This window comes from Mytilus trossulus, chromosome 14, assembly GCF_036588685.1.
Source record: "Mytilus trossulus isolate FHL-02 chromosome 14, PNRI_Mtr1.1.1.hap1, whole genome shotgun sequence".
Lineage (NCBI taxonomy): Eukaryota > Metazoa > Mollusca > Bivalvia > Mytilida > Mytilidae > Mytilus > Mytilus trossulus.
Window position 1 is genome coordinate 37,666,530 of NC_086386.1, and position 16,750 is coordinate 37,683,279.

The following is a 16,750-nucleotide window of genomic DNA, read 5'->3' on the forward strand; positions in this document are numbered from 1 at the left end:
GCAAATGGAGGGGGTAATGTTTTTTTTTTAAATTTCTAACTGTATTTTAACGGATCTGAGATACTACACAAACAAACGATTAACCTTACCCTTTTCGTTAAATGCATTTATGAGTGAATCGTTGTTTGAGTAAAGACCAGTGGCAAATATTTCTGTCAGTGAGTACGTCCAGTCGAATTCGGAAGACCTTTTCAAATGAAATATGTGTTCGGCAATGATGATGGATGAGTCTTGTCTATCTTGATAAGGGGTTAATAAGGCTACGTAAAGTGTTTTTATAACAAATAAATATATCAAGTTTAGACAAATATTTCTGTACAGAACTTTATTAATGAGTGTTATAAGTATGAATTTTATATACAAATCGCTTCTTTTTTAAATATACATGGGAAATTAAAGTTTTGAATGCCTAGTTTTGTGTACACTTAACCTATACAAGGCCTACATCGACTATCGACTGCATGTAGAAAAAACATGATTTACACTACAGTACATGTAAACATTGAGTTTTATCAATGAGAACGTTTATGTGTGAGTTACACTAACACAACACCGAGTTTAGGTCAATGTGAATACGGCCTTAGAAAAACACTAAACGCAAAAACTTAAAGATTGACCAATGAACCATGGAAATGAGGTCATGGCCAGAAGATAATTTCAAGTCAGACATATACACTTTACAGTCGTTCCATAATGATAATGTAAGAAAAACAAAATCCAAAATCAATATTGAGCAATGAACAGTCGGAATGAGGTCATGGTCAAATGGAACATGTCTGACTGACATGTATATATCAAATATAATAGTAGTTGATATATTGCTTGATCTATTACGTACACTATTAGAACAGACAACCACTTTTAACTTTAACCACTAAACCATGAAAATAAAGAGAAGGTTAGCCGACACCTGCAGATGGACATGTACAACTCGCAAGTCAATCAATCCATACACCAAATAAAGTAAATCTATTGCTTCTAGTATATGAGATATGAACTTAACCACGAAAACTCTCGACGGGTATGAGGACTTTGAAAGGATTGCACACACTAAATATAACTTTATCACCTAAACCATTAAAATGAAGTGATGGTCAAAGACAGACAGAAACTTCATAACATAAGACATCTATAAAAAAAGTATGCTGAATCCAGGTCTTCTATCTTCTGAAAAAATACCCCCTAAAGAGGTAAGCTAAACCTGCCGCTGACGTCGGATCGTTATCCCTATGTAAAGCGTTTTGCGACGGAAGTCGCAGGTTCGACAAAAATGAAGTTTTGCTAAAAATGTATACAAAACATATAGAGTATATTTTTATACTTTCCGTTTCTCTATCTGATGTATGACCAGACACTCAACTATTATTTATGTATCCGACATGCTGCTCAAATGAGATGCTACATCTATTTGAAAATCTTAACGTATGTGCAAGAGTTTGATATTTAACACTACAAAAAAGGGATTTCTTGAGTATGGAAATGAACAGAAAAACGATTTTTATGAGACCTATATTAGATGTATTTAGTTTGAAGAAGGCACGCAATATGCTCATAGGCCAAATATCTGCCTCCTCTTGGTGAACAATGAAGTCGTAGAGATATCTTTTTGATCAGCTTTCAAATTGTGAATTTGCAAATGCAATTTGAATATAATATGTGAAATATTAATGACAAATCGTTAATAAAAGTTGGATGGACTCTAATATCATATAAGTGACAAGTGACAACATACGTCGTCCAATCATTATTAGTAAATCTAAAAACAACCGTTCGAATGCTTTGCATATTTTTTATATACCCTTGGGCTTTTGACGGTGGTTTCTCGTTTTCACAATAAGAACACTTTCTTTAAAAACACAATTGTTATCCAAGTAGGAATTGGTAGCCAAATCTTTAGCCGATTTTGACAATAATCAATACCTAAAATGAAAAAAAAAACAGCTCTCCATTTCAATTTTTTCGTTAATCTTTCTCGAGATATGAGCTCTAATTGGTTCAAGTATACAAGGAATGCTATTCGGAACTTGACTAAACCAGGGAAATGCTCCAAAAACTATATTTTGCAACTCGGGTCTCTTATTTTGATTTAAAAAAGGGGAAATGGGAGGGGTGTATTAACGATCCCCCGTAAGGCTATACATGTACATACCATTATTTTTGCTGAATCAGTGGATCAATCTCTTCTTGAGAAAATGTCCTTTTACGGTTATCAACTACTCTGCTGTGAATCCCTGTAGATAACTATGGGAATTTTATAGGTACAGTGCATCATAAGCCTATGAAGGCTGGCTGACATAAAATATTGTTTCATAATTGTATTATAATGTTATATCAGGCTGCACTTTAATAAAACAATATATATATATGTAGTGACATCTTGGACCATCTTGGAATGTTGTGCATTGATAATTTATTCTCGACATTAGATCTCACGACATGGCATCGGTTCTGAATAGACTTCTGTGACTGGGTGAAACTCCGCATGATTTCTGATTTTTGAATGGAAACAATAAACTCAGTTCTGCTTGCATTCCAGCTACACTGGGTAGAAGAAGTATAGCTGTCGTGTACAAGTTGCGATTTTGTACAGGTTATAACATGTACAAAAATATTGTACATGTTATAACTTGTATGATGCAAAAATACAAGTTATAACATGTACAAAAGTACCCCATACATGTTATAACCTGTACAAAATATTGCTTAAAAATGGTTTTAACTTGTACAAAATTTAAAATAAATCTTAAAGAAGTAAAATATACATTTAAATTCACCAATGCATAAAGAACAACAATAAATAGGCTAATATATCTTTATATCAATATCTTTGGATCTATTCTTCAACATTGTTGGCCTTCAGCATGACTTATGTAAATTTATAACTCACTTTTTGTTTTTAAACTATAATATCATTGCATCAGGCGAATGTCATTTTGATGTTTTAAATATATATCATTTACTTTGAAAGCATGTATTTGTAGCTTTGGATGTTGTCTGCTCCATTTGCGGGTTGTTGTCGTTAGACACATATACCCAATTTCAATTTTCAATTTAATTTGTAGACACATCTATCCTGGATATCCTCTTATGTCTTTTAGTGTCAACTAGAATGAAAGTAGTTTACTATTGCCTTCAAAGTGGACACTCACAATTATAATTCATCAAATAAAGATGTCCATAAATAGGCATAAGAGGATCTTAAGACATGTCCTAAGATATATTGGTCGTTTTCAAAAAATGTCGAATTTTCAGTACACCCATGCTAACTTTTTTTTATTTCTAATGGAAATTTCAGTTGTAATGGTTTAAATGAAAGCTTGTCGATTTGTGATTCAGAACATTAATAATAAACACACCTTACATCTATTTTGATAAGATTAAACTGCATTTAAGACCCATTTTGGGGGTATTTGTCTGCGTACAGTGTCAGAAAACACAATTCAAATGATTTTTTTGCAATTTTCTGATCAGCTTGATATCTGCAAAAGGTACTTTTTAAGAACGTTAAATATTACTTTAACGAAAAATCGTAGCTTCTATATCATTGTATGTAACATATTATCTACAAACTAAATCGAATCTGCGTACAGGAGGTTCATGTCTTTCCTGTTACCGCTACTTAAATCAGCCGTTAAATTATTCTCCCTATGAATATTGAACCAGTCAGTGTTTATCTCAAAAGTACAAAGTAATCTTTAAAAATGAGACAGAATTACTGTCTGTTGATGAGGTAAATATGCGGTTTTATTGACCTTTAAAATGACTACAAATAAATGCTTTCAAAGTAAATGATATATATTTTAAACATCAAAATGACATTCGCCTCATGCAATGATAGTATAGTTTATAAACAAAAAGTGAGTTATAAATTTACATAAGTCATGCTGAAGGCCAACAATGTTGAAGAATAGATCCAAATATATTGATAATGAAGCCCGGTCCAATGACAACTATTTCAGCTCTCTCTTGCTTTTACAGAGTAAGCATATACACCATTGTTTTAGTCTTTGCATGTTATAAACATGAGAGGGGGGAGTATTTCCCAAAATTATAAAGAATCATTCTTAAATTTGTTGGAAGAATTTAGAAACTAGTATCTAATGTAATTGTCATTGAGGAATGCAAGCTTTTAATAAATAGTTTCACACTTATTTCAACCATGATGGACTGCATAAAACATACAATTACATGAAAACACATTTTGCCAACATTATTAATGAAACATATATTTCTGAAACTTTGTGATCATTGTCCTTAACAGAAAAAGACACGTTCTGGCCTATTTATTGTTGTTCTTTATGCATTGGTGAATTTAAATGTATTTTACTCCTTTAAGATTTATTTTAAATTTTGTAAAAGTTAAAACCATTTTTAAGCAATATTTTGTACAGGTTATAACATGTATGGGGTACTTTTGTACATGTTATAACCTGTACAAAATCGCAACTTGTACACGACATAGCCATCACATCAATGTTCTATATTCGCCCGAGGTGCCACGCGTCATTGTGTTCATTACTATTTAACATTTAGTCTTTCTCGCTTCGAAATTGCCTTTTTTCTAAGCAAAACCGTAACTTGATATTCATTTGTCTATTTCTCTTTTGAGGCTTCATCACTGTTGACAATGCAACTGAATAGTAATCATTCTTAATCAAACGTTAGAAAATTCTAAACGTGACGTACGTATGATAGTGACGTCACACAATAAAAAGGTCACAACCACGCACAATGTTAAGAATACGAAAAGAGAGGGGATGGAGAACAAATACGGTTTTAAACTTATATTTAACCTGTATTATCAGTAAACTGATTAACATTATACTTTCTTTTTGATATTAATATGTAGTTCAACGAGTTTTAGATGCATACTCAATTCCATCAAAACTTAAAATATCGTCCATTTACGTTTACTTGGTATGAACAGCTTTTGATCAGCTCTTTCAACTTTTCTCAGGTTTTGGATTTTAAATATTTAAGTCGCGAATGTCACTAAAAAAACATTAATTGTCGAAACTCCCAACTGAAGTTGTATCATTGGTAAGGTTTAAGTTGTGAAACAATTCCGGGTCTTATCTTTGGCAAATGCATGGCAAAGCATATCAAGCTTAGCTGTGCCCTTTAAAAGTTTATAATGTGCATTTACTATTGGTAAATATTAGGCATTTTATGTAAAATATGAAACGTTTTCATAATTTGTTCAAACTTTAAGTAGCCTACATAACCTTTATCATTATACCTTTTAGATTTGTCAGTGCAGACGTTTAGAAAATTCTGTCTAGTGTATAATTCATTTCCTCATATGGATCATCGACTGCGGGATATTGCAAACCATTGTTTTGTTTGCTAATTACTTTGAAATTTTCTACATGCAATCTGAAATAACCAATCCTACTCCTTGATAATCTGTGTAGGCAATCTTGCATGAAATTATTTTAATGTGAGAACTGTGACCTTATTGACATTATACAACTGCAGCAGAAATTTAAACATTTGCTGCAATTTTCCTCTCATCCAAACCAATCGAGTGGACGAAACGATACTAATTAATATAGACGATGCTTAAAGTGTAAAGTCAGACTAATAGTATTATATAAAATGAAATATCCAAACCAATCGAGTGGACGAAACGATACTAATTAATATAGACGATGCTTAAAGTGTAAAGTCAGACTAATAGCATTATATAAAATGAAATCATAGGCTAAAAAGTTCGCATCGAATGATTTCTGTTATAAAATTTATAAGTTTGAAACGTGGGGTTTTACAGCTGGTCCCCACATGAAAAAAATTCAACGAGAACAGTTTTGAGCTTTACCTACAAGTGTAGAAGTAGTGAGAAAAAACATAAATTGCAATCGTCCTTAAACTTTAAGGTTTTAACTGTTTATGATATTATATATTATGAAAGATTGTAAAATCATAAAATTTGAAGTATTTTTACGTTTTTTTACTTTTTTTCTATATGCCATGTTGTTTTGTATTTACAAAATCTCCTCGTAATTTTACGTTTTTTTCCTTTTTTTCTATGTGCCATGTTGTTTTGTATTTACAAAATGTCCTCATACAGAGTTGACATTGAACAACTTTTATTGTTCTGTACAGCGTCTTTTTGATTCCCTGCCTTAAACATTTAGACGCCACTGTCTTCCTTTTTTGTAATTTTTCTTATAGTGTAACTCAAGTATATACTTCCAAAAACAAGTATGGTTATCTTTAATTTTGCTGGTGTAGTTTGTACCTATGACTTTTTGTGTTTCTTTGGTACCTATGACGTGACTTTTAAAGCTCCCGCCATTTTGTTATTATTCTATTGTATGTCGTTATGTTACTGCTATAATAAATTTCAAATTACTTTGAACGTCAAAATTATTTTGCTCGCGTAGTGGTATAAGCCGTATGTGGATTCTAAAAAACTCAGAAGAACTTCTGAATAATTTTTTTAAAATCTTGGTCTTTTTCTGAAATTAGTTCTTACAAAACGTTTGATTTTAACCCTGTATACTACCATTCACCATGTGAAATTATAATTGTTTTGTAAATAATTTGAACGACAAAATATTATACATTTCTTTCTGTGTGATGTTTACATTTTATGACGTCAAACACGAAAAGCAATGCATGTGGTTTTTAAATTTGATAGATGCTTTTCGTGCTTTTTTGTTAAATATTTGTTTGTTTTGAGATTGTGACACAATGATGACTGCTGTACCCATATTTTAACTATTTTACCTATTATGTATGTTGCGTCGTTGTAAATATAAATAAATATAAAAATATTATGTGTCTGTCATACAAATGAAAGGTTAAGTGCTATAAAACTAGCTCCAATTCACTATTTTTTCATTTGAAAATGTCCGTACCTTGTCAGGAATATGACAGTTGGTGGCCATTCGTTTGATGTGTTTTATTATTTGATTTTGCCATTTGATAAGGAAATTTCCGTTTTGAATTTTCCTTGGAGTTCAGTTGTTTTAAGAGTTTACCTCTCACTGAAATCCATGTACATGTAATACGATTACTCTGGTCAATTGGGTTAATGTCGCTATATGACTGCGAGGTCAGAGGATGGGGTTTGCTTGATTACAAATATTTCGATCTAGGTTTGATTAAGATTGAAACAATTTAAATGTTCATATATTTGAATAATACAAATTATAATGAAATGAGGTTGCAAAGTTTATGTTATACGACTAAAACTGTGATTAAAAAGGTCATTAGCTGTCAAACATTAAGAAGTCATCGCAAGCATTTTGCCTCTACACCACCCGCTAGCGTCTATGAAGAAGGCTGTGCCACATATCGTTTCTGGTTTACTTAAATTTACATAACGAACAACTGGTGCTTAACAATTCCGACGGTAATGTTGATCGTATGTATTGAACTCTCCGTTAAAAGTTGGTGTTTAACGGTCATAACTGAGAAGCTTAATATACACTAGGAAGTGGTGCATTATTAAGTATAAAATGAATTTGCATATTTTTTCCTAATTATAACCATTTTCATACTTCTCGTTCATGCATCAGAGCTTTCATGTTGCAATATTAAGAAAGAAATACGAAAATCTGAATCATTTGCAACGTCGAATGTTTTGAAATGTGAAATGTAATTTGAAGGAACTATTTTTTTATCAATAGTATTTTTATATGACAAGGAAGAAGCAAGTGTATTATTATGATAATGCACAAGATTAAGGTCATAATTACTTTTGACGTTAAGCTTACAATTGGAAAATAGAAATAGATTCGTAATTACATAACATGGTGTATAAATCAATTATAACTCCATGAAGTATAACATACATTTCCTCTTAATTGGTCATTGTTATGAAGTCTTTTCGTTTGAAGATTTTAATCAGGTACGCGGTTTTACAATATTCCATCTTTGATGAGTTATTTTTAATATTGACTTTAGATTCTCTTGATCAAAATAAAAACAAGGTTAATTATTGAACCCTAAATCTGTACTGGTCTGACAAGGTGTTTATATACAGACTGTAACAGAGTAATAAGGGATATTCGCCTACTTGCGGACACTGTATCAAATCAGGAAGTTTGGATACCGTCGAGGCCAATTGCGGACAAACTGGTAGTTGCATTTGACAGAAGACGAATGATAGAAGGTGTAGCACCACTAATTCGGGCTCGGCCTGTAGGGACATACCAGAAAGTAGTTCACATTTAACACAAATAAAGGCAACAGTAGTATACCGCTGTTCAAAACTCGTAAATCCATGGGAAAAAAAATCGGGGTAACAAACTGAAACTGAGGGAAACGCAAAATGTTTATTGATCCCTACATTTTAACAAACACACAACACTAAAAGAACACCTAGGTATAGTCATAAACCAATCGAATGTAAAATCGTCAGGTGTTATTGCTATTTTTACTTATACATTAGAAAGTTGATTTGGGATCAAATATAAAAAGTGGAATATTAAAAAGAACTTCTCATATGTTTTACTATGGGCCTAGAACTTTGTACAATAAAGCTGAGTTTTAAAACGCACAACTCAGCATGCTTTTGTCGGCTCAATAATATTCTGACTTATGAAACACTTCTGTCACACAAAACAAAACGGTTTCAAGATAGTGAGAATAAGACTAAAAGCACGTTGTGATAATGAAAATAGTACAATACAATATGTCTCACCTTTTACACAAATGAGCTATCTTTATTCGTTTCAACTTATTTTGTTTGCTTTTCATGATAGGTCAGGCTGGTGCGGGCGCGATTTCGAGCGATAACTAAATGTTTATTAGTTGAATCTGTCAGCAATTGCTGTTACAGTTATCAAGGGCATACGATACAGTTACAGGGGAGGTAATGACGTTGCTAACGTAAAATGTTATTTTCGCGAAGTCAAACTTTGATATATCGGGATAAAATGTATTTTTCGACTGATTTTTATCATTCATCCTGATTTAATTTGAAAACGAGTTCACGGACCCCTATTTTCCAAAGTAGCAATTTGTTTCATTTTGCAGGGAGATTATGTGACCCAAATTTTATAAAACTGTAAATAGAGGATTTTTTAAAATTTTGATAAACATGCAGCAAAAAATGACGTATTTTCCTCAGTTCATGAACATTTGATAAATATGAGTTATTTTTGAATTAAAAATGCATAATTTTTTAGAATACTTATAGAATACAGAAATTACCGATTATTTAAAAAAAAAACAATTTGTGTTTATCTTTTGTAACGCAAAAGTTATGTCTTTCTTCCGAAAAAGAAATTACGGCCACAAATCTAAATTTTGAGCAAATATACAAAATTTCGACCTCATTTTACTCAAAGAGGAGCACATGAAGGTATATTTTTTATTACAAATTTAATTTAGTCAGGTAAAAAATAGCCTATAATCAAATTTTCACGAATATGTAAATACAGGATCAAAACTGTATCATATGCCCTTAAGTCCATGTTTCTTCAAGGAATGTTATAGAAAGAGGTGTAATATTCCTTTGAAAGAAATGGAATAAAACCTGAATTAGGCAAATAAATTTCAACGAATCAGATTGATCTTTGGACTTTTAAATCTTGATCAAGTTATCTTTTTAATCGTCAAAAAATAATGTTCACGTTCCATCTAGAATTTGTTCGCCTGTATGTTGATCTCTACATTTTGACTCATGCACAAAACAAAAGAGAACACCATATAGAATGTAAAATCGAAAAGTGTTAATCCACTATGTTAACTTATTAATTAGAAAGTCGCGATTAATAATAGTTTGCCACGAACATAATGCATTAACGGTTAACAGAAAAGCACCAAGTCAGCATTTCAATAATATTCAGATATATGAAAGACCTCTATTACTCAAATCAAAACAGAAACAAGATACAGAGAATAAGATTTAATGTATGTTGGGTCAATGTCAATTTGAAATAGTACATTACAATATGTTTCACCTTTTAGACACACATACCATATTTATAAAAGTCAACGTTAAATTTATTCTTTTTAGACTTGGTCCAGCTGCACCGGACACTTTTTTTAGCATGTCACATTGAATATTTTGTCTTTCATTGATGATCTTTCTTTGATATCAGAATGTCTTTTTGTTTACTGTGTGATTGCATTGCTGTCTCTATAGTTAAACATATTCCCTGCTTATCCAAAGAATGTTTTAGAAAGAGGCAAATCAAAGTCCAGAAATGGAATAAAACCTGAATTAGGCAAACAAAATCATCGAGTCAGATTGTTCAATGAACTTTTAAATCCGGGTCATATATCTGTTTAATCATTTTGAAAACTTTAGAGGAAATCTTTGTTATACTTATATTGTAGATAAAGTTTAGAAAGACAAAAGTATTTTATCTGGGTAGTGTTGACTGACTACATTGTATATATGGTCATGCAATATTTTTGGTACTTTTTACAATATAATGGAAATGTATGCAACTCTCATACAAGTGAGGGATTTAGCCTTCTATTAAACAAGGTTTAATCCACAAATTTCTACATAAGATTACGGACTTTCCGTTTTGATTTTTTTGTTATTTCACTTTTTACTACACTAACCCGCCAAAGCAAAATACAGAGATATTTACATAAAGATTTATAAGACCTTGAGAGACTTAATGTTAAGTACCAAACACCCTTTTTATGTCGACACATTGAGTTTTTAACAAGCATTCAATCATGAAAACGCCTGTCCTTTTTTTGAGACAATGCATATTGGGCTCTTTATAGCTTGTTGTTCGGAATGAGCCAAGGCTCCGTGTTGAAGGCCGTACTTTAACATATAATGGTTTACTTTTTAAATTGTTACTTGGATGGAGAGTTGTCTCATTGGCACTCACACCACATCTTCCTATATCTATATGTTGCCCTTTACATGCTTTTATTCATTGATTACATTTACAATGAAATGTACCTACGCCACTATTCATTTATAACTCTGTATAATTTAATCGGTGGGGATGTGTATGCAGTTCTTTTGCAGTTTTTATGCATGAAATATTAAAAGACTAAGGTTCTCATAAACTGTTTACCTGCACTTTCCGATATAACATAAATTCGTAACAAATTGAAATAAGATGCAAATTAATCAAATCAAGGATATAATGTATTTCCTCATTTAGGACAGCGACAGTCAGAACAATAGGAACCAACCCGTTGTTGACTGATTAATTTGATATTTTCCACATGAAAATAATTCTTAACCGACACCTGTTGTTTTTCATTAAGTTATTTCAATATGTACTACAGTGACACTTTACGAATTGCACGATTGCAATATAATAACAGAAGTTTTTAGGCGGATCCTCAGTTGCTGCAATTATAGTCTTACGTAAACTAATGTCGGGACAAGGAAATACTAATCAATTGAGATGATACTAAATTGTAAAGAATTAAGATTTTAATAGAGTTTGATTAGACTATTATTGTATGCATATAAGAAATTATTCAAAATTGAGATTCGAACTACCCACACCATACAAACAGAAAAAAATAAAACGTTATCAATCAACGGCACATGTGAAAAACAACTTCCTTTTTTGCTGATTAGGTACAGGTATTTTTCCTAGGACAATTGTGGGTACAACCGGTTTTTATAGCTATCCCAACCTCCCACTTGTATGCAAGTTATTAATAGTTCAGTTATATAGACATAAGGTTGAGAAACCAATACATATTTAATATATAATTATGGTAAAATTGGCATTTAGCAGTAAACACTATGTAAATATAAATCACATGCCCTGAAATGATTTTGGGTATATACTGTTAGTCACTTTTGGACATACAGCTCTTAACGATTTTATGTATTTACACATCCCTGATTTTAAAACGCTAAGGTTTGAGCGTTCACGGGAAAGACAAATCCAGCAGAGCGCTTCGTATAGATGGCATTTGTAGAGTGCTATTCTAATTTTAGGTGTTCATATTGCATAGTTTTTGGCTAATGTACGTAATGGATCAGTGACTTGGTTGTATAAATTTACTATTTACAAGTTGTCACTACAGGCAGCTGAAAAAAAATGATAAGGTGCATACCCAATCGGTCAATGTTGACAAAAAAAGACTTCATATGTTCCATGTTTAAAGCTACTTTTGTATTTTCTAGCTAGTCAATATTCATCTACACTTAAATTTTGTCTTTTATCAAGTCAGGAAAATGGCAGTTATTATCTTATATTCCGTTTTTGAATGCTCTTCAATTTTGTACTTGATAGGCTTTATACATATTTTGATCTGAGCGTCACTGATGAGTCTAATATAGACGAAACGTGCGTCTGGCGTACTAAATTATAATCCTGGTACCTTTGATAACTATTTGAGTGGCCGCCTTATCGTTTGTTTTTTGTTACACTTCAGTGTTTCTTTTTTTTATGTCTTCCTTTTATAGTTGTTGTGATTTCCTCGGATTTAATTTGTAACGCAGATTTTTTTCTCTCAATCGATTTATGACATTTGTACAGCGGTATACTACTATTGCTTTTATTAAGAAAGATAAATATAATGTTCCCTAGACGTTTGATATGCAAGGTCATCAAAGAGTTGCATATGGTTATATGTTGTACAGATATTTAGTGATGCTGTTAAAAGAGAATTTTACTTCTTTTTCTACACGTTGACATTATTAATGCTGGAAACAAAGGAGGAACCAACTGTCTCTACCACACATCAAAAGGCCAAGGCCCATTAAACTAAAGAAAAACATAACAACAAATTCCTACCAATTTCCTGATATTAAACAGCTACATTTATTCCTGTCTTATTTCTGTTAGCTATATATATTATACTGACCACAGAGCCCCTGCAGCCTTCGTATTATATTGTAAAATCTGTGGATATCGACAATGTAACTATTTTACACAGTCGTCGTGGTATTAAACAATGATCGGTATGATAAAGTTCATCCATCTATCAGTGACAAATACCTATATTCCTCGTAGTGTCCCGTCGATTTTTTTTAGCTATATACTAACTAGTTGTATTATTGAGACACAGAGGATATACCATTTTTACTATATCCTATATAGATGTCAAGGACTAATTGTATATTTTTTATTCGACCTCGCTTTTCCTTACTAGAGTGGTAGTATTTTGAAGTGATGTGTAGATGACGACCAAATACCTCTATTACTATGTCATTGATATACTACCGTTATGATGGATACCAAAACAGATCTTTATCAACCGACTATCATATTTATTCACCGTACTTTGAAAAAGCAGAACCGCCGGTTTCTTCTTAATAATATGTATATGCAATTCGATAGTTATCTTTTTTTATGCGGTATGGATTTTGTTTATTTGTAAAGGCCATATGCCAATGGGTCTCCGAATAATGGTTGTCCTATGTAAGCCATCATACCACGTGTTTTATATTCATATTTGTTTCATACAGCTATATTGAATCTGACACTAGCCAATGCTACTTAGCAAAGGATTGAGGTTGTTTCGTTTCGATATCTCTATTATAAACTGTCGTCGGTCGCGGGTTCACAATTCCCGTTCCACAGATAAAATTGACGTATTGATATTGTATGCAAGTTTGTTTGCCATTACACAAGTTCAAATTAATTTTGACATCTTATTTTTTTTTTTAACTCACAATTAAAAAGTGATTGTTGCTTGACATAAGAAGGTTATTCGCAGCAGATCTAAGGTCATTCGGAGACAAAATTCTGCTTAATTCCGAAAGTGTAATTACGTTTTAAGGTCGCTTGACTTTTCATCCATACTATCAAATGTTTTAATAATCCTGGTACCTTTGATAACTATTAATACCACTGAGCCGATGTCACTGATGGTGGATGTTTCGTCCCCGCGGGTATCACCGTCCCAGTAGTCAGCACTTCGGTGACATGAATATCAATTATATGGCCATTTTTATAAATTTCCTGTTACAAAATTTTGATTTTCGAAAAACTGAGGATTTTATTATCCAAGGAATAGATTACCTTAGCCGTATTTGGAAAAACATTTTGGAATTTTGGGTCCTCAATGCTCTTCAACTTTGTACTTGTTTGATTTTATAACTTTATATGTAGACAAAACACGCGTCTGACGTATTAAATTATAATCCTGGTACCTTTGATAACTATTAATACATCTCTGATTCTAAAACAGACATGGTTTTACAGTCTTGATTTGTAACTTATTCTTATCTCTTGTACATGCATAAGACCTTTGATGATGACGTATTAAAATCCTGTGCAGCGTTTGATGTTTTGAAATCTAAAAAGCAATTCGAAGCAACTATTTTTTTCGTTCTCGTCTTACTGTTATTTAAGTGTTAGAATCATTATCTTCATAAGGAAGAGAATTGTTTATGTTACGATAAAAGATAAGCTTAAGGTTTTAAATTACTTTTTGCATTCAGATGACAATAGCTAAATCGAAATTTATTCGAACAGATAACATGGTTTATCAATCAATTATAATTCCATGAAATAATAACATGAATTTCACTTAATGGTCAAAAAAGAGCATCGTTCGAAGATTTTAATCAGGTACACGATCTTACAATATGTGATCTTTTGAAACTTGGTAAATTGCTTTCGACCCATGAAATTTTGTTGTGATTTCTTGTTTCTTCATTGTAAAAAATGAAGATAACAAATGTTCTTGGTTATGAATGTTTAGATACAGTTTGTATAATAGATTGTTTATAAATGAGTTAAAATAAAGTACAATTGTACAGGGAAATCCAAGGGTGACTGCCCCAAAAACTACAAGCTGATCTTGATGCAGCAGCAACAGCAGCGAAATGGGAAGTTTACTGGCTTTCACATATTTGAGTTTGACCGTTCCTTTCTTAAACAGATACAATGACTTCTCTGATGACGGTTTTTGTGGTTACTTTCTTCAAAAACAGTAGCAGTAAAACAATCAGTAAAATAAATGCATATTTAAATGACTGACTGTAAAAAGTAAAATCACAAAAATACTGAACTCAGAGGAAAATCAATTAGGAAAGTCCATAATACATGGCAAAATCAAATAACAAAACGCATCAAAAACGAATGGACAAGAACTGTCATATTCCTGACTTGGTACAGGCATTTTCAAATGTAGAAAATGGTGGATTAAACCTGGTTCTATAGCGCTATAAAACAACACTATCTGTTGTAGTATTTAAGGTACATTAGACAATGGCCCAAAAGTAAATTGTCTCTTTATCCCTTTCAATTCTACAAACAATCTGCTTGTACAATTTTAATCATAAAATAATATGTTTTTACCTAATTCTTGTTTCTAGTACAGATTTAGACAGCTTTTATATTACAATATTAAAGAAAAAAATAATCAAGCGTTTGATGTTTTAAAAATGTGAAAATAATTCCATACAAGTATTGTTTTCCGTTTGTTTAACTGTGTTAATTAATATCAGCATGACATTCAAAAGAGATAGCATGATTTAACGGTTCGATAATGAATAAGCAAGAGGTCAAAATAACTCTGACAATCGGAACATCAGAATGTGGATTCATATTGTATTATTTGATGCATCAATCAATTTTGGTTCTATGTAAAAACAGCGTAGATTACTTCTTTATTTGCACTTTAGGATAATTCATATTGTTTGATGATTTAAATCAAGAAATTTATCAATTGTGCGATCTTTTTTTCTTGATTATCAAGCATTAAGCTACACCATTTTCTTTGTAGTGGATCATTTGAATAATGGAAATGGGGAATGTGCCAAAGAGAAGACAACCCGACAAGAGAGCAGAAAACAGCCGACGACCACCAATGAGTCTTAAATGCAGCGAAAAATCTCCGAACCCTTAGGCGTCCTGCAGCTGGCCCCTAAACTTGTTCAGTCATTATGGAATTCATTCTAAGGTCCGATTTATACACAAGAAACTAAAATCAAAAATGATACAAGACTAAGAAAGGCAAAAGGCTCATGTCTTGTGAAGGTTAATAAATCCGGCGGGGTTAACCATGTTTTTGAGATCAGACGATTTTAATTTTTGAATTATCAATTTTCCCTCACCTTCAGATTTAGATGTAGTCACATCCTACATGATAGCTCAACTGACGCTGAATGGATAGAAAGATTTCACCTGCATATGGGATATAACGTTCCGATCTCTTTAGGTATTCAATAGTTTGCAGATGCTACAAAGACGATGTAAAACTTCACAAGTGTCTGAGCAGAAAGATGGTGAACAAGGGGAAGGTCAAAGAACGTCTCGTTTTTTCTCTCCAAAAAAAACCCCCCACTTCATCGAAAGATACCAAGACCTTGTTGATAAGAATTGTTTAATAACTTTAGAAACAATACACTAGGGTCTTGAAGTATATATTCTAGGTACTGAGGTTGTTTATCATCTAAATAACGTGTAATATCATTCTTTTATTTGTCTTTGTAAATTATTACTTTCCCTGTTTAGTCTTCTTTTGGCAAGATACATTTAAGGCCAACTGATGTGTCTACTTTATATACAAGGGAGGTAAATGCCACTTCATCTTTGTCTGTATGCAATTACCCATATCCATTTGACGTGGCTCTGTACTTATACATCCCGTCATTGTGTTATTTAGCTATAGTATACGTTTGTGTTCTTGCCATTTGTTCTAATGCGTTTTGTTTTTTATGACTTTTGGTTTTACCTTTGTCGACATATTTTCTTGTTTTTATAGTGATGCAGATTATAACACAATGTTGACTTCTGATCCCTATTTTTGACATTTTAACCTATTATGCCAGTTTGTTTAAATCACACATAGTTGTCAATGTAATTGAATTGTATGTTGTAAATTTTAGGCATCCGAAACA